This window comes from Dendropsophus ebraccatus, chromosome 5 (assembly GCF_027789765.1).
Source record: "Dendropsophus ebraccatus isolate aDenEbr1 chromosome 5, aDenEbr1.pat, whole genome shotgun sequence".
NCBI classification, from domain to species: domain Eukaryota; kingdom Metazoa; phylum Chordata; class Amphibia; order Anura; family Hylidae; genus Dendropsophus; species Dendropsophus ebraccatus.
The window spans coordinates 160,779,768-160,806,091 of NC_091458.1; the positions used below are offsets into that span (position 1 = coordinate 160,779,768).

The 26,324-nt window shown below is 45.9% G+C and overlaps 1 long non-coding RNA gene across 1 annotated transcript; it reads right to left on the reverse strand.

Annotated features, from left to right (window-relative positions):
- Window positions 1–3,073: 3,073 nt before the first annotated feature.
- Window positions 3,074–26,229, reverse strand: LOC138793956 (uncharacterized). Its single transcript, XR_011363377.1, has 3 exons — window positions 25,980–26,229; window positions 24,070–24,132; window positions 3,074–3,198 (listed from the first exon to the last, which is right to left on the reverse strand). It is a non-coding gene; the product is annotated as an uncharacterized lncRNA (long non-coding RNA).
- Between the last annotated feature and the right edge of the window lie 95 nt (window positions 26,230–26,324).

The window sequence follows — 26,324 nt, forward strand, 5'->3', positions numbered from 1 at the left end:
CAGTCCTAACACCTATATATATTTATATAGCACCATATGGCTATGTTCACACAATGTTTTTTTCAGCTCCGTTTAAAATGACGTCCGTTATTTTGAGTCTAAAATAACAGACTTTTTCGAAGCCTGGCATCCCCTTAGTGCAATGACGGGTGTTTGTACATTATCTTAGTTTGGGGTTACTAATTGCCCTTTGGTTGTGGCTTAATTGAAAAATCCATTGAATTTAATAGTAAAAACGGAGAAAGAACGGTGACAAAAGGAAAACTGTGTGTGAACAACTAATAAAAAACGTCCGCTATTTACAAAATACAGCTGAAAATAATGTTCATGTTCATTATTTTGATGTCCGCGGCAAAAACGTCCGTTTTTCAATGCATTGTGTGCATAGGACGTCCATCTTCCCATTGACTTCAATGCAATTTAAATAGCCAAATCGGACGTTTTTTTCTCCATTTTTGACGTTGTGTAAACTTAGCCTATAGCAGCCTTATATATATTTATATAGCACCATATAGCAGCCTTAGGCTATGTTCACACAACGTCAAAAATATTAAAAAGGCGGCCGAGTTCCGTATTTAAAATAATGTCCGTTTTTGCCGAGATTTAACTGACTGCAATGCCATTGCATTGGAGTCAATGGGAAGACGGACGTCCAATGCACACAGCGTATTGAATAACAGACGTTTTTGCCGCGGGCGTCAAAATAATGAGCATGATCATTATTTTCGGACGTCTTTTGCAAACAGCGGACGTTTTTTATTTGTAGTTCACACACAGTTTTCCTTTTGTCACCCATCTGTCTCCGTTTTTACTATTAAATTCACTGGACTTTTCAATTAAGCCGCATCCAACGGCCGATTAGTAACCAAACTAGTGTAATGTACAAACACCCGTCATTGCACTAAGGGGAGGTCAGGCTGCTAAATAACGTCCGTTATTTTAGACTCAAAATGACGGATGTTATTTAAACAGAGCTGAAAAAACGTTGTGTGAACATAGCTATATATATATATATATATATATATATATATATATATATATATATATATAGCAGCCTTATATATATATAGCACCATATAGCAGCCTTATATATACAGTATATTTATAAGGCTGCTATATGGTGCTATATATATATATACACATACAGTGGTGCCTTGGATTAGGAGTGTAATCCGTTCCGGGACGGCGCTTGTAATCCAAATCCACTCTTACACCAAAGCAAATTTTCCCATAAGAAATCACTGATATGCAGACAATTGGTTCCCAAATATACTGATTATTATTCTGAATAACATGGAGAAGAGATGAAACAAACATTCAGAAACAGCAGAATCTGTGATATTATAAGTTACTGTACAGTAATGGAGAGGAGGGAAACACAAGGACAGAGACTGCAGGGAGCAGGTAGGAATGAGCAGGGCAGATGTGGGCACATACATGCAGCACTTTCTGTCCAGGGAGTGAGGGGTTACAGCTATGGAGAGATTACCTCCACAGTCCAGTCCCCTGATGTAAGCCCCAGCCTCAAGTGGATCTGCTATGATATGGAAGGTGAGGGAGACTTCCTGGGTCAGAGTACAGGGCTGTAGACCCTGCTATGCAGACCCTGCCCCTCCCCCACTCCCCCTCCCACCCAGTACAGGGAGCTCTTACACCAAGGCAATGCTCTTACACCAAGTCACTATTTTGAAAAACTGTGAGCTCTTCTTTCAAAACGCTCTTAATCCAAGTTACTCTTAAACCGAGGTACCACTGTATATGTAGTGAGCCGAAAAAGAGGAAAGTCTCTGGCTCTCATAAAATAACCAATTCTTTATTATAAATTCATTTAAAAGGCCATGGCCAAGACTATGTGGTGAGCCCCCGATGTGGCGTTATATCGGAGGATCGGACGGTCACTTGCTAGGTGGTGAAGTGTGACGCCACTCCAGTGGTGGATGGCCGAGATACAGCCGGACCTCAAAGTGTTGATTCGTGATACCAGTGTCAGTTGGGCACAAAGGTGTGATGGCACGCCTGCTTTTATCTTATGAGGCCGGGTGTACCCTTTTTCTCTGTGGTCGGTGTCCTGCCAGTTTACTATTTGCAAATGTGCAGCAGGTCATACAGGATCAATACTATGAGGTTTCCCTTGATCAAGAACTTGAAAACACACTTGACAATAGTTCCAAATAAATACATGACAATACAAGGTCCAGAACTGTAGTGAAAGTGCAATGTAGGATATAGTCGTGAGTAGTGCTGAGTGATACGTAGAAACAGAGTAGCAGAGAGGAGGATGCCGTGAGAGTCCCAACCCATGTAGTACTGTGCTCTGCCGGGATGTTGGAGGATAAGGTAGAATACTTAGAAGAAGAAGAAGAACACCTGTGCCCGTGTATTGACTTTGAATTAGTCTTCACATTACCTTCTGCCCACTAGACTCAGCTGAACCTTCCTAGAGGGTGACACAGGCCCCAGACCTTGTTACCTGGGTTGAGCGGAATGCTGAGGGTTCCCTGCTGACAACCGTGCTGCGAGATAGAGCAAAGTTGCCTTAAGCCTAGGAACTCTATCTAGACCAGTTCCTAGCTCTTTGACTTTTGTGGATACTCTCCTGCTCTGTTTTGTCTCCTTGTCCACGGTGTGGGTTGAGGTTGTCTCTGGCTTGTCCTCTCCTAAGAGGTTTTAACACTGCATAGTGCTTTGTAGCGTTACTGAGAATAAAAACTGAGTACTGTCTTGCGTCCTTCCCATACAGGGTTCTAGCTAAGACTGTTTGGCAGAGGGTCAGGGCCCAGATAGGACCACTGTGGAGAGCTATCTAGCTTGCGTCCTTCTTCCACAATGCCTAACACAAAAGACTCATGCACCTCCTCCACCCATGTGACTTCCTTCCCCAACGTAACTAATGTGTGTTCTGAGTGCAACAAAAGAAACAAAAGGAGAGGTGATAGGAGAGAAGAAAACAAGATTCCTACTGGTCTACAGATTCAGGTGACACATAGAGGAACAATAACCCTTTACATCCTTTAGCTGTGCAGCCCACACTTAAGCATATACAATACAGTGACATCTAATGGCGAACCTTAGTACTTCTTTCATCACCCCAACAGTACAATAAGTACAGACTTTTGCAAAGGGTGTATACGACTGCTACACCCGTAGTAGGACACCACATACTCTCCCACTTGAGAAAAGCCGTCCACGGCATAACACCTTGAGAAAAAGACAGGACAGCATGGGTTATAAAATATGTAATAGAAATACTTTTAAGTGCATATATATAACTTTTGTTTGGGCAATAGTACAATCATCCACAATAAAACTCTTGGCGCTGGATGCATCTGTCTATGTGCACCCTAAATGGTGCTATGATGCGTCAGTTCCTTGTAAACAGTGAGGCTCCATTCTCACAAGAAAAGGGAAGGAAGGAAAGGGGTATCATGGCTAGGCTGGGTACAGGATCGTGAACAGGGGATGTTGCAAACAGGGGACACACAAAACAGAGGAGCCAACGTGGCTTGAGAGCGGCTCAGCCGAAATGCCCAAGGGACAGCATAGTGTCCTTTTCAGTATCCTCTTGAGGGAAACACGCTTTAGAAGGTTTGAGAGCATTGAGGAGCCAGCTTGGTAGACTTCTTCCTTGGTTGGGCTGGAAGCAATCTCCTGGGTCCAATTCTCTTGCAACAGATGCACTCTTCAGTCATAGTAGAGACTGTAGCAGTTATAGTGACGGGCGCTGGAGTGGTGGTCACAGCAACGTTATAAGTGACCTGAGACTGTACCTGGGACACAGTGCAGACTTCTGTGACAGCTGCAGCAGGAGGGGCAGCAGTGGCTGCAGCTGCGGTTCCCTGCCTGACATCTTGTCTGGTTGGTGATGGAGCTTTGGATCTAGTGGTTGTAGCCACAATAACTTGTTTCTCCAGAGACTTCCTGTGGTGATAAGCCTCCCAGGTCTCATTCCAGTCCTGTGATGCAGTTGGCTTAAAGGGCTCCTGGATATAAATTTTAGGACTTGTAATCACGGCAGCCCACTTTACTCTTTCAAAGGTATATGGTGTATACTCCACAATCTCACCTTCTTTTAGATTGTGGTGAGTGGCAGGTAGATATGACCTTTTGCGGCCCGACGACGTGTAAGAGTCCTGGATAGTCCCAAAACCTTTTTCCTTGTAAATGCTATGACAGTGGCTCTCCACCTTTCCAGGGGTTTCTCACCGGGACGTGGTTGGTCGTAGCGTCTAATAAGCTCTTTCTCTAGCTCTGATGCAGTGAATTTCCGGGTAGCTGTGTCGCTGGACCGAGGCTGAGCTGGTACTGCCAGAGTCTTTTCCTTTTCTGCCGCCGAATGACAGAAAGGTGGCTGCTTGGCCGGACCAATGTCTCTGATCACATTCAGGATCTGCTGCGTCTTACAGCTCTTTGCGGCTGCAGAGGCAGTAGAGGCGGTCCCGCCTCAGAAGGGTGCTGGGGCCGGAGTCTGGTAGCATAGCGGTGGCGCTGGGATACCTACATACTCGGTCTAATCGAAGGCTGCTTCTGCCGCATACTCATCTTTGTCGCAGACAGAGAATTCTGAGTAAGGCACACTCTCTTGGTCAAGGTCACGGATCTTAAAGAAGTGTCCCTCACGGGGCAATGCTGAGTCTTTGGCGCACTTTTAGGCTGTCCTTCCCGCCCTTTGAATGGAGGGCTTTCCGAAAGTAGTGGCGCAGTCAGCAAATAAAGGATACAAATCTGATGCAATAAAGATGACTCCCCCACTTTTATGAATACTGTTAGAATGACTTGCGTTGGGGCACTTAGCTTCAGGGCAATAGGTGGTGCAATGGTTAGTCCTTGGTGACTTACAGTGACAGTATAAAGCACACAGTCCCGAACAATTTCAATGTAGTGAATCACACACCGTACACAGTTCCTCAAGGTACTGTAGCAACAATAAACTGCAGCAAGGCTTGTATTCTTTTTGTGACGCCACTTCTGTGATGAGCCCCCGGTGTGATGTTATATCGGAGGATCGGCCGGTCACTTGCTAGGTGGTTGGCCGAGATACAGCCGGACCTTGTAGTGTGAATTTGTGAAGCTAGTGCCTGGTAGGCACACAGGTGTGATGGCACGCCTGCTTTTATTTTTAAAGGCCGGTTGTACCCTTTTCCCCTGTGGTCAGTGTCCTGCCCGGTTACTACTGGGTCCCTTGGGTTAGTGATCACCAGAGTTAGTGATGGCCAGAGTGGTGTAGTGACCCTCCTGGATGATACGAACTGCCACCCACAGAAAGGGAAAGTGTACCAAGGTTGCAGTGTGTGTGGTGTCGGTGGATTGCGATAAATCACAGAGTCTCTTGAATGTAGATAAGCTGGTTTTACTTAAAATTGCAAATGTGCCGCAGGTCATACATAAGAGCATGATGTTTCTATGGATAAAGCACTTGAAAACACACTTGACAATAGTTCCAAATACTTGACAATACAGCAACCTGATCTGTAGTAAAAGTGCAATGTAGGATATAGTCGTGTCGACTGAGTAGTGCGAAGAAACAGAGTAGCAGAGAGGAGGATGCCGTAGGAGTCCCAACCCATGTAGTACTGTCCTCTGCAGGGATGTTGGAGCATGAGGTAGAATACTTAGAAGAAGAAGAACACCTGTGCCCGTGTATTGACTTTGAATTAGTCTTCACACCACCTTATGCCCACTAGACTCGGCTGAACCTTCCTAGAGGGTGACACAGGCCCCAGACCTTGTTACCTGGGTTGAGCGGAATGCTGAGGGTTCCCTGTGGACAACCGTGCTGCGAGAGGGAGTTCCTAGGCTTACAGCAACTTTGCTCTATCTAGACCAGTTCCTAGCTCTTTGGCTTTTGTGGATTACGACTGCAACACCCGTGGTAGGATACCACATCTGTATATCTGAAATATCTTTATATCTGAGATGTTTATAGATGTCCGTATGTCTGAGATGTCTATAGATGTCTGTATATCTGAGATGTCTGTTTATCTGAGATCTCTACAGATGTCTGTATATCTGAGATGTCTATAGATGTCTGTATATCTGAGATCAGTGGCAAAACTACCAGGGCCCCGAGGCCCCCCCATCAACCACTCTTGTGACCGCAGACATTGTTTTGCTTGCTGTCACAAGAGGCCGACTCTGTCTGCCCCCGGCTGATGCACGGCTGCCGGGGGTGTCGCATCCTATCCCCTGCAGCGCGCGCATTATAGAGATCCCTGTGGCTGTGACTTCCTGCACAGGGAGCGCAAGTTAGAGACCACCATATCCTCCAACATCTCGGCAGAGCACAGTACTACTTGGGTTGGGACTCTCATGACATCCTCCTCTCTGCTCCTCTGACTCTTCTGCATAGCTCTCAACATGCAGCTCAGTTAGTACTACTGTACTCTCCACTCTACTTCTATTACAGATCTGGATCCTGTATTATCAAGTTTATTTCCGAGTGTCTTATCAGGTGTAATGTATCCTGTCAAAGCAAAGTTGTATGTTCTGCTGCACACAGGTACCTTCCAAGTAAACCAGAGATTATGGTAAAGAGACTCTGTGATTCTTCAGCTCGCACCGACACAGCATATACACATTTCCCCTTTCTGTGGGTGGCAGTGCCAACAGACCGGGTGGGTCACTACTCCACTCCGGACCACATCCCAAGGGACCCCATAGCAGCCCACAGGGGAACAAGGTACAACCGACCCTCTAAACTAAAAGCAGGTGTGCTACCATACCTGTGTGCCCAACTGGCACTGGCGTCACAACATGACATCACTGGGCCCGGCTGCATCTCGGCCAACCACCACCGGAGTGGCGTCACACCTTACCATCTAGCAAGTGACCGGCCCTCCCTGCACCATAGCACTGCAGGGGCTCACCACAAGCTCATAGAGTGTTCCTGTGTTCTCTGTGAGAAGGGGTAAACCAGAGTCAGACTGCTATGACTGCGGCTTATCTCTCCAAGAACAAAGGGGTCGGGCAGTGATTTTCCATCATATCTGAGCCCTATCTTCACTAACATAATCTGTGGGAGGACAGTTGGGAGAGCCCCAAACACCTTATACCACCCACTAGTGTAAGGTGTATGGAGTAACAACACTGCCCATTCACTTAGATTCCACCTTTCATTTACCAAAGAATCTGTGAGGAATGAAAGGTGGAATCTGATTGGTTGCCGGGGGCGACTGAGGCAATTCTACTTTACACCAGTTTGATAAATCTCCCCCAAAGTGCCCCAAACTGCTGGGTAACTTGGCATATATTTCAGCAGAACCCCATAATGTGGCAACCTGGTGCAGAATTTCCATTGTATTCTTTGGCATAGCATTCTGGGAATTATGGCGCTTCCTTTGTACATTGATCTTTTTGACCTTACTTTTTGTGTCTTGCTGTTAGTCACTTAAAGGTGAAGAGGGGGTTACTTGCTTTGATACCTAGTGAGGGGGCGAGTAAGGGGTTAAGAATGGCTGGGAAACGAGAAGGGTGGGCAGTTGGAAATCCCAGCTCCATTGGCAGCAGACAGGTCTTTGTCCTGGAGCTGGCGCCTGACGCCTGCCTGACGGGCAGAATACCTCCCCTCACCCGGGGACAAAAGAGCAGAGAGAAGCAGCAGGCTGCTGCTCCCAATTAGAAGGCTTCCCTCTCCGTCCCTTCTGCCTGTCTGTATAGCGGCTCCCATCGCCCTCGTCTGGGTTAATCATCCGGCCATTGTCACAGTCTGTTATCTCCAGCTGAACAGCGGGGACCACGTGAGCTCACACTTTGCAGGAAAGCTCCGCATTGTCCTCACTAATCAATGTGTGATCAATAGACGAGTGGCCTGTGTGAAAAGTGGAAACAGATTCAAGCTAATTGCAGCTAAATGACACTGTCCCTTTCTTCTTCCAGCTAAATGATAATTGGTGGGAATTGTGCATCCAACGGCGTTACTGTATATGTGGCCGATGGTCATCCAAGCATCTAAACGGTTTATAGAATCTATGAGAATAATGCTATTGAGGTGGAAATGAGGATTTCCTAAGGGTGAGGATGTAGTATAACGGCCATTCGTTTTTCCCTACAAGAGAATGAAACCTTTGCTGGTGTCCTCTGAGTTTGAAATTAACCGCAAACTTTGTTATCGAGAAAATTCAATAAAAAGTTGGGAGTAAGTCACAAGCTGTAGGCCACGTGAGATGGACCTAAGTAGGTGAGAGGACAACGTCATGTGGTGAGAAACACTCATTGGGGCTCATTTACTAACGTGTTCCCGGCAGCAAATTGTCTACACAAACCGACAAAAACAGACAAATCTGTCATTTTTATGTTTTTCTGATATGTTGTGATTAAGCGGACTCGAGGGACGCGAACACTTGTCATTCGATTCCCGGTATCTGAAAAAGATGGACGCCATGGTATTCAACTTCTCCACATGCTGTGAATCAAATGGTCAAATGACAAGTGTTCAGGTTTGGAGAAGTTGCTGAACCATGACAAGTTCCCCGCGTCTGCTAAACACTAGTTGTGATGTATGTGTGTTACGTTGTACCTTTTGCGTAGCAAACTATCATCATGCTTGGTCTACAGGAGTGCTTCTCAATTCCAGTCCTCAGGCCTCACCAACCGGTCATGTTTTGAGGATTTCCTCAGGTGATACAATTATACTCAGCCCATTAGGTATTATCACAGGTGTTCTTCGTATGGGAAATCCTCAAAACATGACCTGTTGGTGGCCTGAGGACTGGATTTGAGAAGCACTGGTCTACAGGAAGGGGTACCATCATCACTATGGGCTCTGTGGTTGGGCAGAAGCACTGTACAGAATCAATACAAGAGGATATTCTCCAACATGGATGCCAAAGGAAGAGGGAGTTAAACCATTGGCAAACAGCTGGGCGTAGTCTCCAGAGCCATGAAACATGAACCATAGAGTTCACTGAGACAAAAGGGCCAGAGTGGCACGGTGCGATGAGTGGGAGATTTCCAATGAGCTGGGATATGTGATCTGGAAGTATTAATCAGGTATTTGAGGAAGGGTTATGGTTTTTGTAGCTTTTCGGGGAGATATCTGAGAAGCGCAGGAGGAATAAGGCTGGTGTATCGGGAAAAGGGGTGGAGGTTTTTTTTAGTGTCTAAAACATGAAGCATAGTCCTCTCGACCTCGGCACATCTGCAGCAAAGTGGGGAAGATTGAGGAAAGACCCTATGTAAGCTGATTGGAACGTAGTACCAGCACGCTAAAATCTGATAGCTCGCTTCCCGAACTTTGTTGGAGCTGAATGAGTTATGTGTCAGTTCAATTTGTTTAAATGAATGTTAGAGAAGGTAGGTCTGAGGTCGTCTACCCAGTGGAAAATCTAAAGAGGTTTGAAGTCTGGGAAAGTAGATACCAATTGAGATTAGAAGTCAGAAGGGTGTACATTTTTTATCCCTATAAACAATAGAACCAGTTGGGGAGACCATGATACCTGTAGTATTTTTGAGGTCAGTTGTCTGCAATTTTCCCGATACCCCAATATAATTGGGTAATACCATAAAATATGCCGGAGGGTTCCCACACAGCCACAGTTTCTCCAGCATCTGTTTGAGGCAGTGGGGTATATTGTTGCTAGACGATCCAGTGTGTAGTACCATGTCAAAATAGTCGTAAAGGGCGGATTCAACCTGGGCAATACATGACAAGGCCTTGTATATTATACGGAATGTATAAGACCAGTCAGTAATAAAAAAGGCTTCCCTGCAGGCCTAGCTTTTCTTTCATAAATTTATCTCGGACCGTAGTCAAATGTCGAAACATTCTTTGCCACTTAAGTTTGTCCAACATCTTTCACCCGACTTAGATTTATCTGGATGGATAGCCAATGGAATAAGCACAGTTAGTCAGATGTTATTAGGTGGCGTCATACTGTCACGGCCGCGGCGGCGTCCCGTGCTCCGGGCCGCTGCCGCGACCTCCCTCTGCCCCATGCAGCTGCCGGGGTCCTTGTGCGGGGACCCGGCGCTGCTACATGTTCGGCCCCGGGGGGCGCCTTACCTCGCCCCGCTCCTGTCTCCGTCTGTGCCGGCCGGCGCGCGCGTCCCCGCCTCCTAGGGCGTGCGCGCGCCAGCTGTCTCAGATTTAAAAGGCCAGTCCGCCCCTAATTGGTGTTGCACACTATCACTCCCTATAAATTCCAACCCTGCCCCACTACAGGTGTTGGAGCCTCTACATGCTTCCCATAGCGTTTGGCCCAGCTCCCTGTTGTTCCTGATCTTAGTCCTTGTCCCTTGTTCCTGTCTTCAGTCCTTGTCCCTAGTCCTTGCCCGCTGCCTTCCCATTGTTCCTGAGTCCTGTCCGCCACCGGCGGTCACGTCTACAGTCCTCTGCCGGCACTATCTCCTGCCTACTGCTCCTGCCACGCCTCGCCTGCCGCCACTAGCAACCAAGCCAGGGGTAGCGACCTGGGGGTCGCCTGCCGCAGCAAGTCCATCCCGCCTTGTGGCGGGCTCTGGTGAAAACCAGCGGCCCCTTAGACTCCACTCCCTGGTGAGGTTAGTGCCATCGCTAGTGACGGTCCAGTGGCAGAACTAGACTGGAATGAGTCCGCTCTAATTGCCACCTTTAAAAAGGGCCTGTCCAGCCGAGTGAAAGATGTGCTCGCTGCCCGAGACCTGCCTACCTCTTTGAACGAACTCATCCTACTGGCTACCAGAGTCTACACCAGGTTTTCAGAGAGAGAGGAGGAGGTCCGGCAAGAACGGCGTCTGAGTCTGCCCCGTCGCCATCCTCGGCTGGCACCGGTGTTCCAGAATCCCGTTGCTCCTATGTCCCAGTCGTCTCCAGAAGTTCCTATGCAGGTGGAACGAGCTCGCCTGACGACTGATGAGAGGACCCGTCGACTGGACCTGAATCTCTGCCTCTATTGCGGTGGCGCTGATCACTATTGGCAGAGATGTCCCCAACGTCCTCAGCGTCTGGGAAACGCTCGCACCTAGGTCCGGTGGGAGAGGCCTCCCTAGGTGTGAATGCCACCTCTCCGAGGTTGACTATGCCAGTCTCCATCCAGACACCCTCAGGGCAAGTTCTCCAGACTATTGCCCTTATCGACTCTGGCGCTGCTGGCAGTTTCATTTCTGCTTCTTTGGTCCAAAGATGGCGGCTACCCGTGATACAGCTAGCCCAACCCCAGTCTATCTCTTCGGTCACGGGCGAGATTCTTGCCGAAGCTGTGCACTGCCAGACGGCATCCCTAGTCCTCCAGGTGGGCGCCTTACATCAGGAGAGGATCTCCTTCTAGGTCTTGCGCCATTCCTCTTCCAACATCCTGCTGGGTCTTCCTTGGCTGCAATTACATACCCCTAAGCTGGACTGGAGAACTGGGGAGGTTCTCAGCTGGGGCCAGGACTGTCATAATCGGTGTCTGAGGTCTCCTCAACCCAAGTGCTCTACGAGGTCACCTGCTTACGCCAAGCCTCTATCCGGACTACCGGAGGACTACCAAGACTTTGTTGATGTCTTCTCGGCTAAGGAGGCGGACTCTCTACCACCTCATCGGGCCTATAATTGCCCTATAGACCTTCTTCCAGGGACTTCTCCTCCACGTGGTCGAGTATACCCTCTCTCTGTGCCCGAGACTGAAGCCATGTCCTCCTACATCCGGGAGAACTTACAGAAGGGCTTCATCCGTAAATCCACGTCTCCCGCTGGCGCTGGATTTTTCTTTGTTCAGAAGAAGGACGGTTCCCTCCGCCCATGCATAGACTACCGGGGCTTGAATAAGGTGACTGTTAAGAACCGCTATCCTCTTCCGCTAATCCCCGAACTATTCGACCGTCTTCGTGGAGCTAGGATCTTCTCCAAGCTGGATCTCAGGGGAGTGTATAACTTGATCCGTATTCGTGAAGGAGACGAATGGAAGACCGCTTTCAACACCAGAGATGGGCACTACGAATATCTGGTCATGCCATTCGGCCTATGCAATGCCCCAGCGGTCTTCCAGGAATTTGTGAACGATGTCTTCCGAGACCTCCTCTATGTCTGCGTCATTGTCTATCTGGACGACATTTTGGTCTTTTTCCCTTGACCAGCATACTCATGTGGCACAAGTGCATCAGGTCCTACGAAGACTACGGGCCAATCATCTATACTCCAAGCTAGAGAAATGCGTTTTCCATCAGCGCAGTCTTCCGTTTCTTGGCTATATCGTCTCCGACCAGAGTCTACAAATGGATCCGGCCAAGCTCTCAGCTGTCCTCCAGTGGCCACGCCCTGTGGGACTTAGAGCTATCCAACGTTTCCTTGGATTCGCCAACTATTATCGGCAATTCATCCCTCACTTCTCTACCCTGGTCGCACCCATAGTGGCTCTCACTAAGAAGAAGGCGGATCCCAGACGTTGGCCTCCAGAGGCCGAACAAGCCTTCAATGGCCCTAAGTCTGCCTTTGCCTCTGCTCCTGCTCTAGTCCGCCCGGATGTCTCCAGGCCATTTTCTCTTGAAGTCGATGCATCTTCTGTGGGCGCAGGAGCCGTTCTCTCGCAAAGGGACACATCAGGCAAGACCAGAACCTGCGGGTTCTTTTCTAAGACTTTCTCCCCGGCCGAGAGGAACTATACGATTGGGGACCGTGAACTCCTGGCTATTAAGTTGGCACTGGAGGAGAGGCGTCATCTACTAGAGGGGGCTAAACATCCCGTTAACATCTACACGGACCACAAAAACCTCCTCTACCTCCAATCGGCTCAACGCCTCAATCCCCGGCAGGCCAGGTGGTCCCTCTTCTTCTCTCGGTTCAACTTTACCATCCATTTCCGTCCAGCCGAGAGGAATATAAAGGCCGATGCATTATCCCGAGCATCCGATGTCATGGGGCAAGAGGAATCTCCTCGTCACATAATACCTCCCGACCGCCTAGTACCAGTTGCCACTTCTGCTCTGCAGAGACTGCCTCCCGGTAAGACTTATGTGCGCCCCGCACTCCGAAAACGCATCTTGAAGTGGGGGCATTCCTCTTTGGTGGCCGGGCATCCAGGAGCTCAAAAGACCGGGCAATTGATCTCCCGTCACTACTGGTGGCCCTATCTCCTCCAGGATGTCAAGGACTTTGTGGCTTCCTGTGCAGTCTGTGCCAGGAATAAGTCTCCCCGTCAAAGACCTGCCGGCCTACTTTTGCCCTTGCCAGTCCCGGACCATCCCTGGCACCACATTGGGATGGATTTCATCACAGATCTACCTCCATCTGCGGGCAATACAGTTATTTGGGTGGTGACGGACCGCTTCTCTAAAATGGCTCACTTCGTGGCCCTTCCTGGTCTACCCTCTGCTCCTCGTCTGGCTCAATTGTTCTTCCGACACATCTTCCGCCTGCATGGACTTCCTCTTCACATTGTGTCCGACCGAGGCTCTCAATTTGTCTCTAAATTTTGGCGTGCCCTCTGCTCGCAACTCCAAGTAAAGCTGGACTTCTCATCGGCCTATCATCTTCAGACCAACGGGCAAGTGGAGAGAGTCAATCAGATTCTGGGTAACTACCTACGTCATTTTGTTTCCAGCCGCCAAGACAACTGGTCCGATCTACTTCCATGGGCAGAGTTCTCATATAACCATCTGGACTCGACTTCCACAGGCAAGTCTCATTTCTATTTGGTCTACGGGCATCATCCTCGTCCTCCTCTGCCTCTCTCTCCATCCTCTGAGGTCCCAGCCGTGGAGGAGTTGTTATCTGACCTGCAGTCGATCTGGGAGCAAACTCGACAGTCCTTACTCAAAGCCTCTGAACGCATGAAGGACCAGGCTGATAAGAAGAGGAGACCTGCCACGAATTTTCTCCCAGGTGACAAAGTCTGGCTCTCGGCCAAATATGTCCGACTCAAGATTCCCAGCTACAAGTTGGGCCCTCGATTCCTCTGTCCTTTCTCGGTGCTAAGACGCATCAATCCTGTCACCTACAAACTCCGCCTACCCCCCTACTATGCAGATTCCGAACGCCTTCCATGTTTCCCTCTTAAAACCAGTGGTCCTGAACCGGTTCTCCGATAAGTCTTTGTTCTCTGCTCCACAAGCCGTCTCTGACGACGTCTATGTTGTTAAAGACATTCTGGCCATGAAAACTGTCAGAGGGAGAAGGTTTTTCCTGGTGGACTGGAAAGGATTTGGTCCTGAGGAGAGGTCCTGGGAACCCGAGGCTAACATCCTGGACCAAGATCTCATCAAGAGGTTCCTGCAGGCTAGAAAGAGGGGGAGGCCAAAGGGGGGGGGGTACTGTCACGGCCGCGGCGGCGGCCCGTGCTCCGGGACGCCGCCGCAACCTCCCTCTGCCCCATGCAGCTGCCGGGGTCCTTGTGCGGGGACCCTGCGCTGCTACATGTTCGGCCCCGGGGGGCGCCTTACCTCGCCCCGCTACTGTCTCCGTCTGTGCCGGCCGGCGCGCGCGTCCCCGCCTCCTAGGGCGCGCGCACGCCGGCTGTCTCAGATTTAAAGGGCCAGTCCGCCCCTAATTGGTGTTGCACACTATCACTCCCTATAAATTCCAACCCTGCCCCACTACAGGTGTTGGAGCCTCTACATGCTTCCCATAGCGTTTGGCCCAGCTCCCTGTTATTCCTGACCTTAGTCCTTGTCCCTTGTTCCTGTCTTCAGTCCTTGTCCCTAGTCCTTGCCCGCTGCCTTCCCATTGTTCCTGAGTCCTGTCCGCCACCGGCGGTCACGTCTACAGTCCTCTGCCGGCACTATCTCCTGCCTACTGCTCCTGCCACGCCTCGCCTGCCGCCACTAGCAACCAAGCCAGGGGTAGCGACCTGGGGGTCGCCTGCAGCAGCAAGTCCATCCCGCCTTGCGGCGGGCTCTGGTGAAAACCAGCGGCCCCTTAGACTCCGCTCCCTGGTGAGGTTAGTGCCATCGCTAGTGACGGTCCAGTGGATCAGAGGTCAAGGTCAGGAAAGACAAGCAGAGGTCAGCTACACAGGCATGAGGCATGTAAGATAAATGCTGGTGAAGTCAGGAAAGCCAAAACTATTACCAACGACTAAGAAGCATCAGCTGCCCTTTTAAATCTCCTGCCCCTGATTTGCATGGAGGGCCGCTTGTGATTGGCCTGACACTCTAGAATTACTGATAGGCTGGTTAGACCCCACGTCATTGGGCCTTGCCAAAACCACTTGCCCCTGGCTGCTGATAGGCTGCCTTTCTGCAGCATCAACTAGCCGGGTATGGAGCTCACTGAGAAGACAACCGCTGGAGCACAGACTGCACAGCAAGGTAAGTATGTGACAAGTGGGGGGAGATGTTAAAGAATAGGTTTGTGCAGGGTCTCTCCAGGGTGGGGAATTTAAAGGAAGTAGAGTAAATAATTGTTCTTTCCTGACCCCCTGTTTCATGTCTCTGCACCTGCACCAGTTCAGCACTTTTTGGAAGATGGAGGCATTGTGGTAGAGTTCAAGGCCGGGAAGGCCAACTTTGTAGTTCATGCATATTTGCCAGGTCCCCCCCCCCCCACACACACCTAAACACTGAACATTTTCTTATGCTATTATAAGCCTGACACGTACAAGCATTTTTTTTCAATGTATCGTTTGAAAGCTATAGACTCACTAACCCCCCCTTGTGCTGCAGTGTTTGGCATCCACTAGGTTGGGTCACTCATGCTCCATTCAGTTGCAGTTACCTGATCTGTCCCATTGGTACTGACAGTTGGTTTTCACTTCACATGCAGCAAGGGGGATTGTGGGAAAGTATCTGCACAATTGCTTCCAACCGTAGGGTCACAGGTCAGAGAGGAAACCAGAAAGTAAATAGATCCAAGAGGAAGAAAAAGGTGCAGTAATGTAAGTTGTGTTTTACTTTACATATATGTTTATTTATGTGCACATCTGATTTTACGCTTCTTGACACCACCCCTTTAAGGACGCAGCCAAGTTAGAATTTTTAAGTTTTCAATATTTGTGAGGTGAAATTGAAAAAAAAAAATAGAAGACATTTTGTAGTGTTTTTGCTTTTATAGGCCACGACCACAAAACGTCTATTTTTGTCCGTTTCACTGACACTTTATTTGTCAGACGTTATTTGGCTATGCAATGATGCCCATTAAGAAAAAAACAGCTGTGGTCCTAGTCCTACAGTACACTTTGAGGTAAAAAGGACATGCTATCTGTATTGTGTGGCTTAGTACGATGAGAACAATACTTACTTAGCTTATATATACTTATATAGCTCTTGCTTTACTTTCCTGCTTTAATTTTTTTTACCTCCTTTTAAAGGAATTTGATTTAAATAGTTCTATTCTGACCCCTATAATCTTTTTATTTTTCTAGCTAGGAGCTCATTTTTTTTTGTCACGTGACGCCAATGCCTGGTGGGCACACAGGTGTGATGGCACGCCTGCTTTTAGAAGATAAGGCCGGTTGTACCCTTTTCCCCTGTGGTCGGTGTCTTGTCAGGTTGCTGCAGGTTCCCTTGGGATTATGTCACAGGTGGTCAGAGTGGTGTAGTAACCCTCCCAAATATTGGTAGGACCCGCCACCCACAGATAGGGGAGATGTTCCAAGGATGCGGTGTAGTGCAGTAATCACAGACTTGGTAATAACGTTGAATACTTGAAAGAAGAAGAATACTTGTGCTGTGTTTCGACCTTTGTTGTTATACCACCTTTGGCCCTGTAGTGTTGTGGTACCTGTCCTATCAGGGTGACACAAGCCCCAGTCTTGGTAACCTGAGTTGAGCTAAGTGTCTGAGGGTGTCCCGGTGTCACCTGTGTTGCGAGATAGAGTATGTAGGCTCTTGGCTGCTTTGCTCTATCCGTATAAGTTCCTTTGCTTCAGGATACTGTCCTGCACTGCGTTGAGATGTTCACGGCGGGGATGGGAGTGATCACCGATTTGTCCTGTTTGTAGGTGTTTAGGACTGCATTGTAGGTAGAAGTGTTGCTTTAGAAAGGAAAGTCTCTGTGCTCTCCATAAGTGTACACCACTTATACAACACAATAACACATACATGACTGCAGCTGTGCAGCATATATACATAAATATACATAAGACTGACATTTAGTGGCAAAACCTATACATGACTTCATCACCACTTCACTTTTGAGGTACCAGGCTTTTGTGAGGGGTGTTTTAAGTAGAAACACCTGTAGTGTAACACATATATAATGGTATGCTGGGCTGCATATAAATATATATATATATATATATATATATATATATATATACTAGAAAATGTACCCGGCGCTGCCTGGGTATAAAGTGTCAGTGTGTTAATTAGATTTGTTCTAAGGTGCCCAGGAGGCAAAGCTAAAGGTATTGTTTCATCTAAGTTAATCAGTGGAATTAGTGTATACCTGTAGTGCATAGTTGGAGGGGTTCTGTATACCCACAATGTATAGTTTTTAGGGGTCTCGCATATCTGTAGTGCATAGTTGGGGGGCTGTATACCTATAGTGTATAGTTGGGGGGGGTCCTGTATACCTGTAGTGTGTAGTTGGGGGGGGCTGTATACCTGTAGTGTATAGTTGAGGGAGGTCCTGTATACCTGCAGTGTACAGTTGGTGAAGGTCCTGTATACCTGTACTGTATAGTTCAGGGGTCCTGTATACCTGTAGTATATAGTTGGTCCTGGATACCTGTAGTGTATAATTGGTGGAGGTCTTGTATACCTGTAGTATATAGTTCGGGGTCCTGTATACCTGTAGTGCATAGTTTGAGGGTCCTGTATAACTGTAGTATAGAGTTGGTGGAGGTCCTGTATACCTGTAGTGTATAGTTTGGGGTCCTATATACCTGTAGTATATAGTTGGTGGAGTTCCTGTATACCTGTAGTATATAGCTTTGGGGTCTTGTATACCTGTAGTAAATAGTTGGTGAAGGTGCTGTATACCAGTAGTATAGAGTTGGTGTAGGTCCTGTATACCTGTAGTGTATAGTTTTGAGGTCCTGTATACCTGTAGTGTATAGTTTGGGGTCCTATATACCTGTAGTATATAGTTGGTGGAGTTCCTGTATACCTGTAGTGTATAGTTTTGGGGTCCTGTATACCTGTAGTGTATAGTTTGGGGTCCTGTATACCTGTAGTATATAGTTGGTGGAGGTCATGTATACCTGAAGTATATAGTTGGTGGAGGTCCTGTATACCTGAAGTATATAGTTGGTGGAGGTCCTGTATACCTGTAGTGTATAGTTTTGGGGTCCTGTATACCTGTAGTGTAAAGTTTGGGGTCCTGTATACCTGTAGTATATAGTTGGTGGAGGTCCCGTGCATTTGTAGTGTATAGTTTTGGGGTCCTGTATACCTGTAGTGTCCTGTATACCTGCAGGGTCGTATTTACCATTAGGCACCCATGGTCTAGTGCGTAGGGTAGCACCTTGCAGAGGGGCAGTACCCTCCCGTTCAGTTTTGCCATAAAATCTTTGGTCAGGTCTTGTATAGCAATGTTATCCAGTCACAGTATGGCGGTATTGGTCAGGTCTGGTATGGCAGTGTTATTCAGTGACAGTGTGTCGGTATTGGTCATGTCTGGTATGGCGGTGTTATCCAGTCACAGTATGGCGGTATTGGTCAGGTCTGGTATGGCAGTGTTATTCAGTCACAGTGTGTCGGTATTGGTCATGTCTGGTATGGCAGTGCTATCCAGTCACAGTATGGCGGTATTGGTCAGGTCTGGTGTGGCGGTGTTCTTCAGTCACAGTGTGGTGGTATTGGTCAGGTCTGGTATGGTGGTGTTATCCAGTCACAGTATGGCGGTATTGGTCAGGTGTGGTATGACAGTGTTATCCAGTTACAGTATGGCGGTATTGGTTAGGTCTGGTATAGTGGTGTTATCCAGTCACAGTATGGCGGTATTGGTCAGGTCTGGTATAGTGGTGTTATCCAGACACAGCATGGCGGTATTGGTGAGGTGTGGTTTGGCAGTGTTATCCAGTCACAGTATGGCGGTATTGGTCAGGTCTGGTATGGCAGTGTTATCCAGTCACAGTATTGCGGTATTGGTCAGGTGTGGTATGACAGTGTCATCCAGTTACAGTATGGCGGTATTGGTCAGGTCTGATATAGCAGTTTTTTCCAGTCATAGCATGGTGGTATTGGTCAGGTGTGTTATGATAATGTTATCCAGTCACAGTATGGCGGTATTGGTAAGGTCTGGTATGGCAGTGTTATCCAGTCACAGTATGGCGGTATTGGTCAGGTCTGGTATGGCGGTGTTACCCAGTCACAGTTTGGTGGTATTGGTCAGGTCTGGTATGGCAGTGTTATCCAGTCACAGTATGGCGGTATTGGTCAGGTCTGGTGTGGCAGTGTCATCTAGTCACAGTATGGCGGTATTGGTCAGGTCTGGTGTGGCAGTGTTACCCAGTCACAGTTTGGTATACCTGTAGTGCCCTGTATATACATGTACTGTATAGATGGAGTAGGGGGTCCTGTATATACATGTACTGTATAGTTGGAGTAGGAGGTCTTGTATATACATGTACTGTATAGATGGAGTAGGGGGTCCTGTATATACATGTACTGTATGGATGGAGTAGGGGGTCCTGTATATACATGTACTGTATAGATGGAGTAGGGGGTCCTGTATACATGTACTGTATAGATGGAGTAGGGGGCCCTGTATACATGTACTGTATAGATGTAGTTGGGAGCCCTGTATACATGTACTGTATAGATGGAGTAGGGGGTCCTGTATATACATGTACTGTATAGATGGAGTAGGGGGCCCTGTATATACATGTACTGTATAGATGGAGTAGGGGGTCCTGTATATATATGTACTGTATAGATGGAGTAGGGGGTCCTGTATATACATGTACTGTATAGATGGAGTAGGGGGTCCTGTATATACATGTACTGTATAGATGGAGTAGGGGGTCCTGTATATACATGTACTGTATAGATGGAGTAGGGGGTCTTGTATATATATGTACTGTATAGATGGAGTAGGGGGTCCTGTATATATATGTACAGTATAGATGGAGTAGGGGGCCCTGTATATACATGTACTGTATACATGGAGTAGGGGGCCCTGTATATACATGTCCTATATAGATGGAGTAGGGGGCCCTGTATATACATGTACTGTATAGATGGAGTAGGGGGCCCTGTATATACATGTACTGTATAGATGGAGTAGGGGGCCCTGTATATACATGTACTGTATAGATGGAGTAGGGGGTCCTGTATATACATGTACTGTATAGATGGAGTAGGGGGTCCTGTATATACATGTACTGTATAGATGGAGTAGGGGGCCCTGTATATACATGTACTGTATAGATGGAGTAGGGGGTCCTGTATATACATGTACTGTATAGATGGAGTAGGGGGCCCTGTATATACATGTACTGTATAGATGGAGTAGGGGGTCCTGTATACCTGTACTGTATAGATGGAGTAGGGGGTCCTGTATACCTGTACTGTATAGATGGAGTAGGGGGTCCTGTATATACATTTACTGTATAGATGGAGTAGGGGGTCCTGTATACATGTACTGTATAGATGGAGTAGGGGGTCCTGTATACATGTACTGTATAGATGGAGTAGGGGGTCTACCAGTTATTACTGTGGATGTTGTGAGGCAGCTTCCCTAGCAACCATTGCTCCCTGTGAAAATGAGAGCAGTAATCCTATTGGTTGCTAAGGCTCCAACTGCCGTGTCTGCTGCAGCTAATTAAATCACCTGTGTGTGCAGTGAGGAGCTTTTCCCATTCATCTCTATGGGGTGCTGCTCTTTCCCCTCCCCCTCCTCCCTTGTACATCTGACGGGGACGGGACCTTCGCAATAACCTTCCCGGGCACCCAATGTATCTGTGGGCCAAATTTGGGGTCAAACGGTTCAGGCGTTTGGAAGTCTATAGAGGACAGACAGACAGACAGACAGAAGGACAGACAGGCAGACTTTGATTTTTATGATATATATATATATATATATATATATATATAGATAACGGTATGCTGGGCTGTATAGTCAGAGGTATAACCATTAGGAAGAATGAGACTGTGATACTGTGTCCTGTTCTGGAGACTTCACCAACAGAAAGATATTGATAAAATAGAAAGGGTCCAAAAGTGGCTACAAAAATGGTGGATGGTGTCAGCCATCAAACATATCAGTATCATATCAGCAGCAAGATCCTTTTTGTGAAGGGTTGAGCTTTGAACACTGATTTGTAGGGAAGCTAACGCCAGTAGTTGACACTTTCCCTTTAAAATCGTCTATTCTACGTCTAGAAGTAACAACAATGGGAGCGGCTGTTGGTCAGTGAGACGCTTGTTCAATGTGAATGTCTCCTTACATCCTTAGGGTATGTTCATGCAACGTATATTTTCGTAAAACCACGGCTGTTGTACAAAAATATTACGAAAATATACGTGACCCTGCTGTCTATGGGATCCTGGGCAGAGTGTATACACATAGTACATATATACATCCACATAGTATCCCTAACGGCGCCGCAAACAACTGACATGTCAGTTTTATGTGGCCGCTATTCATTGAATAGCGGACGCAAAAAACCTGTCAGTGTACACTATGAAGCGAGCGGCTCCGGTCGCATGCTCCATAGTGTGCAGTGAGGAGTTCTGATGTGGGCGTGCACGGATGCGCCCGCATGAAAACTTTCCAGACTGCAGTACCGGCCAGGATGATCTTTCCCAATATGTAGTCTGCACATAGCCTTATTGCGCATGGAGCGATGCATGGTTTGCATATGTTCTCCGAGAAAACCTTCTACTCCTCTAATCCTATGTTAAAAGCCTCTCGGCAGCTGTCAGCGCCCTGTTCTGTACTCATGAGGGACAAGAACCCAGAGACAGCTGCCTACAGGTCACACTAACGTCCAAATATCTAATAGTCACCGGACAAGGTAACAAGAAGGAATATCAATTTATCAGTAATGTTCTGTCCAGTCCAATCTGCATTCCCCAAGATCAATAACTGTTTTACTCAGATTATTGGTATTATTAATAACAACAACAACAGTAATAATAATAATAATAATAATAATGATGATGATTTATCATCCATATGCTTAATTCATCTTTGCACACTTTATACAATATGCATTTCAATCAGACAAGATACCAGTTGAATTTTTTTTTTAATTCATGTAAAATTAAATTGTGGGGTCCGTACACAGTCCATGTCTTCCCTGCCGCATAGTTTTATTATCTTATCAGCTAAGTCCAAACAGTCCTAACACCCTTCTATTACCTGACTCTGCCACTAGATGTCACTCTTTGCTAAATCCCTATTCCTGGACTCTTCTTCCTAGGACCCCTCTAAATGATATCAGTAGTAAGCGGACCATTTCACGTATCTTTTTATTATTATTAATGTGAAGCTGACCTGTCCAATGATTTTTTTTTTAGTTATGAGGAGCGCTCACACATGCTCGTATTTTTCATCAAATCTTTCACTATTCAGCCCTTCCCTTGAATGAGAATGACTTGTGCGATACTCTAGGGGGCACTTCAAGTATGTGATATTATTGAATGAAATGAAGAAAATCCCGTCACCTTTTTCACCAGGTTTCAGCGAGTCATTTGTGCGCTTCAGTTTTAATACTGGTTTTTAATTTAAAAAGGGGATTGATTGGGAATCTCACCTCTAAAAATGTATCTTTGCTGTTTGGTGTCTGAGGGATTAGAATTTCCAAAAGAAAGAAATTTAATATATAAAAGCCGCCTGAGGATCAACTTAGAAACAATAGATCAACAATATATAAAGAACCTTGTGCTGCAGGTCACATGTGGGTCTATTCCTTACATCTGGACGTTCAGCACATGTACCGCTATCTACATATCAGAATTCTATGGAGCCAATGCTATATACTCTGACTCCATGTGGAGAGCCAATGCTATATACTCTGACTCCATGTGGAGAGGTCTTACAGAATATAGAAACAAATGGAGGTATCTTCTATCAGATGCCATACTACACAGCGACATGAATACCCAGTATGTCACCAGATTGGATTCTGTATGTAGGTGTTATTCTTCCCCCGGTGCTATTCTTCCCCTGCAGCATGGCTGTATATGCTCTGTATATGTGGTTCTGCTATATGCAGGGATTCTGATAGCAAGCCGACTGCACAAGGTTATTCTACCTGATAAAAGCCTTTGTGATGTACTGGACCATTAGCTGCCGCCGGATTCTATGAGATTCATAGATTTCAAGGTTGTCTTTTCAGACATTGAGCAAAAAACAGTCCGCAAATAATATTGGTGATCATTGTGTTTGTTGCTATTAATAGACATTGAGGTAACATAGCCGTACAGTGGGACTTTTATGTGATTTTCCAAATAATCTGTATAAAACTGGAGTAGATGAAAAAAAGAAAAAGAGTAGAGCACCTCAAAGAGTTAAAACATCCGGATGGGAAGATGTACTAGTGTGTTCACGTTATACGGTTGTAACAGTAGCTACCTGGGTGCTGTGGTCCTGGGAAGAAGTCCCCGCTTGGATATAGAATGTAGTAGAGGATAGTAAAATAAATTAATTAATGATAAAAAAACTAACAAACAAAACCCCCGCCCTACCAGTGTTCATTTTTGTTAATGAAAATGATGCATTTTGGGGAACTCCCCCTCAGAACAGACAGATATATACATCTACATATACGCATTTTAAATCCAGTTACGGCAGTGTTCACACTAGGTCTCTTTTAGGGTTTTTTATGATGACAGCCGTTAAAAATGATCACGGACATTATTTACTGTCGTCATTATAAAATAATGGCCGATATTTAGCCAAAAGGACGTTGTGAGAACCCAGCCGCATGCTTGGAAATAGATGATCGGACTGAGATCTGTTATAGAAAAGAAAGCTTCATAATTAACCTTTGGATTTTCGTTACTGAATTTGTAGCCGCTAATATGTACTTTAGGATTTTCTCAAAAAGTTACTGTCAATTGTTTTCCAAATTTAAAAAATGTTATTGACCTGATTCAAATGAGTTTTCAAATGTTTAACATCGAGATGGGAACAACTTGTTTTCCAATATAAGATTTTATCATATAAAGACGTGTGGGACTGATGCAGTGTGAATACACTGAGGAAAATGTATCTTTTTAAAATCTTTTTGTTACATAAATTCTTTAAAAATAAACACATATTACATTGGAGCATTGTGACTGCATTACCTTATATTTCTGTGGCTTCATCCTATCGCAGATTCTCCATTTAAATGGATTACTTGCAGAATTCTGTGATTTAAGAAAAAAAAAGTGACACAGAAAAAACATTAAGGCTTTGTTCACACAAGGTCTTTTTTAGGCGGAAAAAAACCCGAGTTTGTTGACAATGACGGACGTTAATTCATCATTTATGATTATTTACAGCCGTTTTTGTGAAATAATTATTTAACTTATTATATACAGTAAAGCCGTAATACTCTCTCTCTCTATATATGTATGTATATACAGTACTGCCCATATACCTTATTATATACAGTACTGCCCATATACCTTATTATATATAATACTGCCCGTATACCTTATTATATACAGTACTGCCCATATACCTTATTATATACAGTACTGCCCATATACCTTATTATATACAGTACTGCCCGTATACCTTATTATATATAGTACAGCCCGTATACCTTATTATATATAATACTGCCCATATACCTTATTATATACAGTACTGCCCGTATACCTTATTATATACAGTACAGCCCGTATACCTTATTATATATAATACTGCCCATATACCTTATTATATACAATACTGCCCGTATACCTTATTATATACAGTACAGCCCGTATACCTTATTATATATAATACTGCCCATATACCTTATTATATATTATACTGCCCATATACCTTATTATATACAGTACTGCCCATATACCTTATTATATACAGTACTGCCCTTATACCTTATTATATATAATACTGCCCGTATACCTTATTATATATAATACTGCCCATATACCTTATTATATATAATACTGCCCGTATACCTTATTATATACAGTACTGCCCGTATACCTTATTATATATAATACTGCCCGTATACCTTATTATATATAATACAGCCCGTATACCTTATTATATACATTACTGCCCATATACCTTATTATATACAGTACTGCCCGTATACCTTATTATATATAATACTGCCCGTATACCTTATTATATATAATACAGCCCGTATACCTTATTATATACATTACTGCCCATATACCTTATTATATACAGTACTGCCCATATACCTTATTATATATAATACTGCCCGTATACCTTATTATATACAGTACTGCCCATATACCTTATTATATACAGTACTGCCCATACACCTTATTATATATAATACTGCCCGTATACCTTATTATATACAGTACTGTCCATATACCTTATTATATACAGTACTGCCCGTATACCTTATTATATATAATACTGCCCATATACCTTATTATATACAGTACTGCCCGTATACCTTATTATATATAATACTGCCCGTATACCTTATTATAAATAATACTGCCCATATACCTTATTATATATAATACTGCCCGTATACCTTATTATATATAATACTGCCCATATACCTTATTATATATAATACTGCCCGTATACCTTATTATATATAATACTGCCCGTATACCTTATTATATACAGTACAGCCCGTATACCTTATTATATACAGTACTGCCCGTTATCCCCCGCCGCCGGTGCATACATTACCTGCTCCGCGATTCGGCTTGCTTCGGGGTTCCCGGCTGGACGTCCCGCTCAGCCAATCAGTGCGCTGCCCTGGCGGAGACATCCGCTGTGGATCGGCCCTGTGTGTTTGCAGCCTAACCTTACAAAGTGCTTACTTAGGACCCCACACAGCCAAAGTAACACACTGGTGCCCCACACCAAAAATGACCCCTTAGTGGCCACTAAATGACTGTCTATAGACACAAATAACAATATAACAAGACAAATGGCCGTGTATGCTGGGACGTTCCTTACACAATATAATACAGACAATAGCCCTGACTAAACTATCTACAGGCCCAATAACGTCCCAGAAAGCTCAGCGTGCACACTTACTGACCCGGGTCTCCTTTTTGAATTAGGGGGCCCCTCTTGCCAAAGTCCTGTAACAAAGATGGCGGCCGTTTCTCCTCACATCTGGATGGGACACGGCTCCTATGCTCTCAGTGAATCTCAGGACCCAGTCACAGACTAGTATGGCTGCTCTCCACAGCAGTTGGGGGGTCCTGGAGGAAGGATACTCCATGTGGATGGCATCAGGTCTCTCAGTCTGCTATAGCCAGCTGTCTCATCAAAATGGCCGCTCAGACTTCCCTCATCTGCTCCTTCTTCTTCCCTCAGGTCACTTCTAACTGCCAGGTTCGTCTCCCTTAGCAACAGCCCAGCCTTAACAACCCAGACTGTG